This window comes from Phaethon lepturus, unplaced genomic scaffold, assembly GCF_000687285.1.
Source record: "Phaethon lepturus isolate BGI_N335 unplaced genomic scaffold, ASM68728v1 scaffold13202, whole genome shotgun sequence".
Classification (NCBI taxonomy): domain Eukaryota; kingdom Metazoa; phylum Chordata; class Aves; order Phaethontiformes; family Phaethontidae; genus Phaethon; species Phaethon lepturus.
The window spans coordinates 2,417-9,723 of NW_010525625.1; positions in this window are offsets into that span (position 1 = coordinate 2,417).

The window sequence follows — 7,307 nt, forward strand, 5'->3', positions numbered from 1 at the left end:
TGAGTGCTCCAAAGGCAGATCCTCCTGGAACGGTCCTGCTTCGGTGATGCTGTCAGCCATGCTGCCTGTACCTCCCGCCGCCGAGCCACCCTGCGCCTGCCAGCAGGCTGTGGACCTCCCCAGGATGGGGCATTTGTTTACTGCTATGTTTGTTTTTGAACAGCTGGAGAAGTTGAAGGATCAGCTCTCAACTGAGGAAGGGTCAGAGGTGGCCTATGCCTTGGAAAGTCTCGCAGCACCCCAGCCCAAAAAACGCGGTAGGTTTTGGGTTAGAGCCCTGCAGCCGTCCTGTCCAGCTCTCGTCTCCAGGGTTTCCTTTCTGCAACAAAGGCAGCGACAGTAAACATGCCCCAAATATGCTGAAAAACAGGTTGGCAGCTTTTCTAGCAGTCCTGGCCCTCTCTTGTTAATGGCTGGCTGGTTTAGCAGCTGGTGAGATGGACCATGTACCAAGCCTGTCTGCTGTTGGGGCAGATACACTGGGTCTGCACAGCCAGGACCTCACGGGAGGCAGTCAGTGTTGCATCCCTCTTTTCGCAGAGGAACATGGGGTTGGTTATATGAGCAATAAGTGTCTGTCCAGGAGGGGGTGAATTCTGTATGAACACATCCCTGCAGTGCACCCCTCGTTTTGCTCTGGGCGCAAAGCTAGTGCTGAAGGCACAATGAGGCATGCGGACTGCATGCGTTCCCCTCTGCCAAGGTCACGGCTTCCCTACAGAGGAAAAAAGGAACACTTGTTTGTGCTGCTGAAAAGCAGCTGAAAAGGCTGTAGAAATGAACCAAGAATGCAGGGAACTAAGATCTGGTAGGTCCCGCAGTTGGTCTCCAAGCTTTGTCCCGTCTGTATCCAAGAGCATATTGCACCAGGGCCCCTGCACGGCTGCCCCGACGAGCACGTGGACAATGCGCTCGTGCTGGCTTTCAGGGCATTCCTCCACAAAGCAGTGGCAGCCATAAACCAGAAGTGCCTCATGCCAGATGTGGCCTAAAAACAAAAGAGCTCGTTCTGCCCTTACCCCACATGCTCGGTACACGTGCAAGCTGCCAACCTGCCAGACAGCCAAGAGAAAATCCCTGTGTGCAAGACTTGCTTAAGCGCTTAGGTGATCCTTAGACAATCTGCAATTTATATGCAACCCTGGAGGCTGTCGTTAATTTGGCTAATCTAATTCATGCCCCCACCAGTCTGGAAGGTTAAAATGTAGATAAAAGTACTTCCCTCTGCCAGGTTTAGGTCAGATTCTGCCAGAAATTAAAGCAGAGAATCTTTGCCTTCATCTAAAGTCCTTCCAGTCTGGGATGAGCTCGTGTCTCAGCATGAGCACTGCTCATTCAGCAGCAGCCCTCTCCCAAGATCCTGTTTTCAAAAACCAGGTAGAAATTTCATCTCATATTTGACAATAGGAGACCCACACAGGATTCAAAGAGCAGGGTATGCTGGTGGTACAGCTATTTTTTCCAACAACAAAATGTGCATCCTTCCCTAATCTAGTCTCCTTAGAAAGGCCCACAGAGATCAGTGTTGTTTGGAGGACCGTTAGCAGCAGAGTGATAATGACTGTGTTTTAAAAAAAATTGTAAGGACCAGATCCAGCCTCTCCAAGTCAGTATCCTGCTCCTCCAGCCAGCCACGGGTGAAAAACCCTGCACACACCTCTGAGGCAGCAAAACTGCTGGCCAGTAGACAGAAAAGAAAAAGCTGACTCCTGATACTGCTGAAGTAGAGAAAAAGCAAAAGCAAACCCTTATAAATCACTCAACACAGAAACAGCTTTTGGAGCCCTTATTTACACTGTAAGCAGCTAAAAGAAACACCTTCTAAAAGTGTTACGTGAAGTCAAAGCTGGTTATTGAGATGTGCCCAGAAACCACAATGCTGGCTTCACACCCCAACTCTCTCAAAGACATGGGGCTTTTGAAACCCACTCCAGGGCTAGAGCGGGAAGATGGAAAAAGTCTCTTGGATGCTAACATCCTTCTCTTGTATCCCTTCCCAGCCTGCTTTTGGAAATACTGCATCTGAAGGCTTGCCAGGACTGGAAGATGAAGATCAGCCCTTCCCCAAACTGCCTTGCTGAGTGTTAATGTGTTAAGAGTTTGCTCTGTTCTCTCATCGTGCTGCTACCTTGGATGCCATCCTCCATGACCGCACCACAGCCAAGTCTAACGGTGACAGGAGCTGGTAGCCCACTACCACTCTCCACTGTTCCTTCCTTCCGGGTTTAACCTACCGTGTTCTTCTACCTGGAAGATGCTTCCCAACTTTCCTTGCTGTCCTGTGTGTGCCATTCCGTCTGCTGTCACTGTACACTCTTCCCCTTCTCACCAGGTCCCCCGAGGCACCAAACACTAACGGTCCCCGTGAGCTTGGGCCTCTGCCCACAGCTGCAGACGTGGCTGCGGTGGTGCCTGGGATTCCCGTCGCGTCCTGCCAGCAGGTCTGTGTTGCCCTAACACCCGCTCTCGGGACGGGAGGCGAAGGGCTCAGGGCTGCCCGCCTCGGCTTGCCGAGCCAGAGCTGATGCTCGTGGTGTCCGGTCAGCGCTCGCAGTAGGTTTGGGGGAGGACAGGCACAGAAGTCTGGGTCCTTTGGATATGATTCCAATAAAGATTTTCTGTGGCACAGAAGCACGTGCTGTTTTCTTTCTCACCCCGGGCAGAGGCCCAAGGGGCAGCACATGTCCCTTGATGTAGGCTCTTGTTTCCTTAACGGCTCATGTGAAGTTTACAATGGAAAAAAGGCTCCCATTAAACACCGAGGTAGAGCAACACTGGCCTGTTTTAAAGTGCCTGAGGAAGAGGCCCTTCCTTTTGACTAGAACTGTGAATGAGTTAGGTCTTTCTCATGGATATGTGTGGGCTGCTGTCCTCATAGGACTGGACCAGACCCACTGATTTCTACCTACTCACCCCAAAATGATGTTTTGAGCAATGATTTTTGGCTCATGTGCCTGCTCAGTGCAGATGCTAGCTGGCTTTTTCTACTGCAAAATTTTGTCTGTCCCTGTCCAAAAGGAAAAGATAACAATTCATCAGTGGTTCCTACATATATTCATTTTAAGTTATGTTACCCACTTTCCTTTGCAAAAACAAAGGACTATGTTCCCAAAAGCATAAATTCAGAATAAATCCTGATGTTAACATTGAGGTTTCCAACAGCATAAACGAGAGCATAATCTGGTAGACACTGTGAATGCGTGAACTGATTTTGACTGGAATTGAGCTGTCTCTCCAGCCCTGTCGAGCCATGCTATTTACCTGTAGCTTGCATGCTACATATTCTTCAAAACTTTACCCCTCCCAAAGCTGTAATTACTATGCTACGTTCATTGCCCTGGGCTCTGGCAAGAAGCGCACACTTACCGCGGCAGTATCTTGCATGCACTTCATTAACAGGAGATCTATTCATCCTATTACAGGCCAAAGCGGCATCTATGGAATAAAACCAGCTTGATTATATCAGTGAGGTCTAATGACATGCGAAATACAGTTTGCTGTTAACATTAATTCTTCGGTTTTTCCTTGGTAATGATTCAGAGCACATTTCCCATTTTCCGTTGCTTCTCTGCAAGTGAAAAGGTACGTGGGAGCATACCCACCTTTCACACAGCCTCACAACAGCACCAAATCCAGGAAAAAATTATAGCCTATTGCCAAGAGGAGGGTCTCTCTTTCTTTAGGAGTTTGGTGCTCCACCTGAAAGGGGGGTATATTATAAGAGCTGCACTGAGTGCCCCAAGCTGGTGTTCAGCTCAGATGCTTTCAGCTTGGTGTAAATCCCAGTGCAATGAAAGGCCAGAGCAGCAGGCTCCATCTGTTACCTGCTAGCGGTAGCCGTGCCTTCCCGACCCGGTGTGACAACTCATCAGTAAGTCAGGAAAAGACATACAGCGTCTGTGGCTATTTAACAGCTTGCTCTGGTCCTAGACCCAGGAATTCCCTGGAGTGCAAGGCACCATGCTGCTTAGCAGTGATTTTCGGCCCCCATAGTGTGCTACATCCTATCAGCGCAGTTATTTAAGCGCTCATGGTACCCAAACTACCCCAGTGTTTCCTCACAGGCACTATATGCTGCTGTGTTAGCTGTTTCTGCTGGAGTGATGAATAAGTGTTGAGTGCAATTCATTTACTAATTTGAAGCAAAGGCAGCGATGTTCTCCCTAGGCTTACCCTCAACGTGTCACAGTGGGGGTCCTGGTCCTTCCTCCTAAACAGGCAGCACAGAAACTCTTCTCTTCCTCAGGTGCGTTGTGCTTGCTCACACCTTACCCATGCTTGGGCAGTCACTCTTGCTAAAGTTAATGACCCACAGGCAATAATTAAAGGGATTTCCCTTAGACATTCTAGTAGATCATGTTAATTTATTAGCAGAAAATCCTCACAGGCATCTGAATGGATTTGCAAGCAGGCAGCACAGGGCAAATCTAGCGTGCAACGGACGCTGCAGTATATCCTCATCTCACATTTGTTGACCTCCGTGCTATGCACAATGACTGAAGCTATCCAATATTGTCTATGAAAACAAATGGTGGTGTTCAACCTTTCAGATATTATAATATTTTAAACAGCACCTGCCAATTTATGGATTTTAAGGAGTGCTTTTTGAGCCACAGGAGGTCTCAGTGTGCTGTGTGGTGGATGGGACAGAGGAACAGAAAGGCTGTTCCTTTCTCCCAAGTAATCCATGCAGTGAGGTGGAAGCCCGGAGCAGGACTGAAGCTTCCAGCTCCCAGTTCCAAGCAACACCACCAGAGACACCACTGCCCTGCTTTGCTCATGGAGGTGTCTTCCATGGAAATGGAGGGCATTTCTGCACACAACTTACAGGCTTTAAAACCCCTCTTTAGTTGGACGCCCAGGCTAATACCTGCCAACTTTTAAATACTTTTATGATCCAGCAGCGTCTTTGCAAAGCCACTGTGTTAGGTTCCTCCTCATCGGATTCCTCTGATCTGCGTCTCCCAAAATACGTCACGCAATGACTCTGTCCGTGCTGCTTTTGACAGACAGCTGTATGAGTGGTCAGGTCCTCACTTCCATAATCTGCCCATGCCCCATACATATGGCTACCTTGCAAGCAGATTATCTGCCAACTGTCTGGATGAGCTCCGCACAAGAAGATAACTGCTTACTGCACCGCAGGAGCGGCTCAGGGAAGGTGGTGGCAGTGCACTGCAGAGGACAGGGCCTGGGCTCGTCTGGGACTGCATTTGCAGACTTGCTTCTAGCATGGACAGAAAATCTTGTCTCGAGTCAGCGAGTCTACACGCATCCACACAATCCAGCTCTCAGCCTTTACCTGCAAGCTCAAAGGCAGAAAATGAGCTGTGGGACCAGGGAAAAGCAGGGAGCAAAAACCCAGGATGACAACTTGTGCCCTTACAGCCCTTCTTTCTCTCTACGACTTTCAAGAGCCCGGTCTGGAAAGCAGCTGCGGTGCTTCACCTGACACACAGGTACTGACAACCCACCCACCGAAGGAGGAATGGTCACCTAACTCAGCTAGAGAGCGTTCTGCTTGCTGGGAAAGACAGGGGCACCTCTTAACGCGAGTCACTGCTTTGGGCAGCTGCTCTCAGCAGCGTTAGCCTATTTTGGAGATGTCAAGAAGAGCAAAGTTTCTTGCAAACATTCTGTGGCTGAGCCAGTCCTGGTCTCAGGGCAGGGCAATAAGCAAGAAGGAAAATGGGAAAGGCCCTAGGGCTCCCTGCCCTTCTGAGGGGGAGCCTCACCTCCCGCCAGGGCCTGAACCGGGGCAATTGCCCCGAAGTCCCAGTCCTCACAATAACTTTGACTTCAAAGACTCATTGACCTCCCCACTCCTTTCCTGTAGCTGACTGAGAAACTGACTGTATTTTTCCCCATTTTGCTAGCTGATGGCCAGGTGCTTTGTACCTCATATAAGATTAGGAAATTAACACTTAATTCCTATCTCCAGCCTTACTCTCTGCCTGTTTCAGGGTGATTGGCAAGAATGATCTTTTTTTCTTAGTCCTGCATAATCCCTTTCTCAATGGATCTTCTTTCGCAACGCTAAGGATGATTTATACCCAAGAATAGCAATCCCAGGAATTTAGCTGACATGGACCAAAGTCCAAGAAGAAGCATGTGAAGTTTAGAAAACATCAGCTGTGAATCTGAGCATTGAGATGTCAGCAAACAACTCTTTTCAGCTGTATTTTATAATCTGTAAAGATGTGAAAAGCATGAAATGGGATTTAAGATAACCTGTTTTACTCTGAAGTGGAGAGGACAAGTTTACATTTTCCCAGAGTGAGAAATACTTGAACTCTTACAGTTGGATGTCTGATTATGTGCCGTGCACACATCAAGAGGCTAAAATAAGGCATATGATGCAGATGGCCTAGGAAGTAGATGACTTCATATTTGGACGCTATCCTATGTTATGCATAGGGAGGACTGAAATGTATTCATCAGCTTAGAGGAGGAAACTAGAAGTCTCACCACATTTCAGGATCTGCTATACGATGAAAACATGTCTAAATATGGTGCAGAGATAAGGGAAAGACTATGAAAAACATTAGACAAATACTAAGGTATTATCACAGTTCTTATTCAGACTAAGTCCTATGAAGTCAGTAGCCATCTTCTCCCAAGCAGCAGTTTAAATAAATTCTACGTTTGTCCCATAACTGTTAAATCTTCCCTTCATCTACCAAAAAACACCCTCTTGAAAAAAATGTGCAAAGCAAACTGTCTGCTTTTCATGGATCGCTGTTGGCATCTTTGGAAGTTTTATTTTCAATCCAGAAAAATCTAACAGTCCTTGCTATGATAATGCACTTCTGCAAGTTTAAGAAATAAACGCCATGCAATTAAACTATATACCTATTTTCTGTTCCCTCCTATCAGTGGCACTGTGCACAACTGTGAGAGCATTCTGACCTGATGAACTGAGTTTGTTATTATTTGTAAATGCAACATTCATAAAATACAATGTGAAACAGATTCTGCAAGAGGCCAGTTCCTTGAGTGTTGTATCATTAGTCAATGACAAGACATGCTGTGATGTATCTTCTGTACTTCTGTAATGTTTGCGATACAGCATCAATCATTCAGAACAGAAGCACCTGTGGGCAGAAAAGCAGTAAACATTACATTTTCCCATGTCAGAAATGCAAGGCTTGGACAAACACACTGTAAGGTGGTCTATAGGAGATTACAACATCAGGAACACTTGTTTTCTTGTAGGGGGGTACTAAATTGTAATTTAGGGCATTCAAGCTAAATTGACAGTCACAGTCCATGTTATAAGAAGCCATTACTCCCCAAGCCACTCTTTC